Source organism: Sceloporus undulatus, chromosome 3 (genome assembly GCF_019175285.1).
Source record: "Sceloporus undulatus isolate JIND9_A2432 ecotype Alabama chromosome 3, SceUnd_v1.1, whole genome shotgun sequence".
In the NCBI taxonomy this organism is placed as follows: Eukaryota; Metazoa; Chordata; class Lepidosauria; order Squamata; family Phrynosomatidae; genus Sceloporus; species Sceloporus undulatus.
This window is the reverse complement of record NC_056524.1, coordinates 178,510,916-178,513,978: the sequence shown is the minus strand read 5'-3', so window position 1 is coordinate 178,513,978 and position 3,063 is coordinate 178,510,916.

Here is a 3,063-nt window from a genome sequence, read left to right as displayed (position 1 = left end):
TTGCAGCACACCTTTGAAAGGCCAGTCCCTTAAAATAGGGATATCTGATGATGGGCTAGGTGCCCCACATGTGCGCGCATGCAACTGAAAGCATGAAGTCATGTAGTATATACTTACATTATTTCTCCACCCATGGAGACATACAAAGAGGCAAATACACACACACCTTCCCCACTAAACACAAGTAGATCACAAACTACATTGCTTCAGTGTAGCATAAATATATAATAGCAGACTTACATTATACAACCCTACCCTATACAACCCTACATTGTGCTAGCACAATGTATTAATGACCAATGTTAATGACTGACAACTCATTGTGCAGTTGCAATGTGCAATGCACAAAGGCAATGTGTAGAGGCATTCACACACTGCTCTATATTTTAATGCATCAATAAATATGTAACAGTTATACATGTGCCACTCTGTTTATGAGCTGTTGGAACCATTGCAATTTCTTTCTTTCTTTCTTTCTTTCTTTCTTTCTTTCTTTCTTTCTTTCTTTTAAAAAACCTACTCTGTGTATATAGTGAATTTATGACTTCATATGTCACTCACAAGATGCTGGCTAGTAATTTCCTCCACAGTTATACCATAACAGATAACAAGAAGCTAACATGGGAATGATTTTGAAGTCATTGCCACCATATGAACTACAAAAAGGTAGAGCTGAAGGGGACTACTTTTAACAGTCTTAAGATTCTGTGGCTTGTAAAAATAACAGCTATTCAGCTAATGCCATGAAATTTAATATCCACAATCAACCTGATGTGTGTAAATATGTCTAATAAATATGAGTGTAAATATTTGTGTAAATATGTGGCTCAAGCATCCACCCCCTATGGTTGGACACTACTTCACAACCTTGTCAATGGGGAATACCTTTACCTTCTAATATACAATTGGGGGGACTATACAGATGGGCAGCATGGAGCTGCCCCTTTACTGGCTGGCTTGTGGCTGTGGAAACCACATGCCGCGACCCTGATCCGGCCTCCAGAGACCACAAAAAGGAGCTGAAAAAGAAGCTCCTTTTTGTGCCCTCTATAGGGTGCCATAGCCACAGTGGCACAGCTTAATGAGGGCCCTTCAATGCTGCATTATATAGATGCATCACTGGAGTCATGCCATGATGCCACATGCCATCTGGAAGGGCACACAGCATCATGACACGATGGGGGCGAAGTCACAGCATCCAGTATGTCTGGCACTGTGCAGTAGCTCTGCCCATAGGCCGGCACTTTTTGCCAGTCTGTACAGGACCATAATTGGCAATGTTACAGCAAGTTCTGGCACTTCATTCTTTATTTTCTTTTCCTCTCATTTTTGAAAAGATATACCCCAATTTAAGCCTTTTTAAAAAATTTATTTGGTCTCAGCATCATGTCAAGTACAATATAATAGAAATGGATGAGGAAGTGGAAGATACGGTGGTAAGACAGAAAGACTTGTCCACAGAGACTCAGACAACTAGTTTTTTTCCAAGCAAGTTCTGCCAGCATACTCTACAACCCTCCTGCTGGATATGGGGTTTCATAATTGATATCTAGTGTTGGGCATGTTTTGAAGGTCACAATTATCTGCAAAATTATATGTGTAAGGCGCCATGCTGACCTGAGGATTTGTGCGAGATCTAGAAATAAGGAATTAGTTTGCTGAACACCTCATATCCCCCCAAGGCTCTTTGCATTTCCTTTTACAATGGAGAAAAAGGGAGTCCCATCACAAAGCAATGGAAGATCATATACAGTACCTCATTTTCTGTTGTTCTTACATTCCCTTTCCTACCAGATCATCAAATCTAATCACTCCAGAGCTAAATTCATCAAGCTATTATGGACCCCTTTATCAAATCCTTGGGAATTACAAAGATGCACATGTATGGTAGAGAGGCAACAAAAGATTATCCAGAAGTATACTCTACTCACAGATTTCATAATGAGAGCCTATCTTTCTGGCACATGTATGGGTGCATATACTTCTTTTGAATATATGAAAATATGACTCTATAGATTGTGATCTGTGGTTATTTGTAATAGAAGGGGGGAAACCAAGATTGCCAGCTCTGTGACTGCAATAGAGATTAGGAATCTTTCAGTCTTGGCTTTTGATAAATTGCAAAGAGGCCCACCTATATTTTCTTCCTGATCATGTTTCACACTGCTCTGCAATATTTTCTGTTTTCTTCTTGCACTGAAATGTATAGAAATGTGTAATGCATTTGACCGAATTTCTGTATACAATTTACCTCACATAAGCAACTTTTCATCACTAACTGGTTTATAAAGTTTTAAGTGTATGTATACAGTTTTATTTTTATTTTTTAAAATGTGTTTTAGTATTTTAACTATTTTAATATATACTGTTTATCTTTTTGATTGCATTTAATTCTGTTAATGAGTGATGTTTTAATATTCTACTAGTTTAATTATATTTTAATGTGCATTTTTGTATGTTTTTAATTGTATTATTTTAATTAGTAAGCCAAGTTGTGTCTCAGTTTGGGGGGAAAGCAGGATGATGATGATGGTGATGGTGATGATGATGATGATGATGATGATGATGATGATAGCACATTTCTGTTTTGTTTGTTCTGTTGTTTTTTTAAAGAACACACATTTTAGCCACAAGTCATTATTTGGGCATAGTGCAAGTACTCACAAAGTAATACTAGTTATTCCTGTTTCATGGCTATAAGCTGAGTCTTAGCTTGTTTTAATATGGTAACATATAAAATATTTTTACAAGTGAGAACAGTCAGCAATGTCTGTTGTCCTAGGACTGCAGAAACAAAAGGGAATTCCATCTCCTGCAAAAGGAATACAGAGTGCTATATGTGTGAGAGATTTGGATTTGTGTTTCTTTTTTTTTTTGCTTGGACCATTATTACTGATTGATTCTATGTTTCCACAACAATCATTTGACTGAAAGGCAAGCTATACAATTTCAAACTAAATTAATTAATTAAATAAATACATGGATTGCATTTCAAAAGTGTCATTTCTTTTATGCAAAGCCATAGAACATACTTATGAAGAAGTGCAATGCTTTCTGTTCCAT